This window comes from Triticum aestivum, chromosome 3D (assembly GCF_018294505.1).
Source record: "Triticum aestivum cultivar Chinese Spring chromosome 3D, IWGSC CS RefSeq v2.1, whole genome shotgun sequence".
NCBI classification, from domain to species: domain Eukaryota; kingdom Viridiplantae; phylum Streptophyta; class Magnoliopsida; order Poales; family Poaceae; genus Triticum; species Triticum aestivum.
The window spans coordinates 444,978,497-444,978,938 of record NC_057802.1 but is presented as its reverse complement, the minus strand read 5'-3'; positions in this window follow the sequence as shown (position 1 = coordinate 444,978,938).

Genomic DNA, 442 nt, shown 5'->3' with positions numbered 1-442 from the left:
GGTTTCTGGGTCGTGTGGGAAGGACCCCCTATCGCCATCACTCACTAGGTGACGGTTCCAAATGCCGTCGCGGAAAGGGGTTAAAAACCGTTTGTATAGCACCAACTCGTACCAGTGGTAAGTAAATAAAAGTGTGATGATCATCATTATTAGAGCATTGTCCCAGGTGAGTAAAGGATGATGGAGACTATGATTCCTCCACAAGTCGGGATGAGACTCCGGACGAAAAAAAGGAAGCCAAAAAAGAGAGAGCCCAGGAAAACAAAAAAACAAAAAATGAGAGAAAAAGAGAGAAGGGGCAATGCTACTATCTTTTTACCACACTTGGGCTTCAGAGTAGCACCATGTTCCTCATATAGAGAGTCTCTTGAGTTATCACTTTCATATACTAGTGAGAATTTTTATTATAGATCTTGGCTTGTATATTCCGATGATGGGCTTC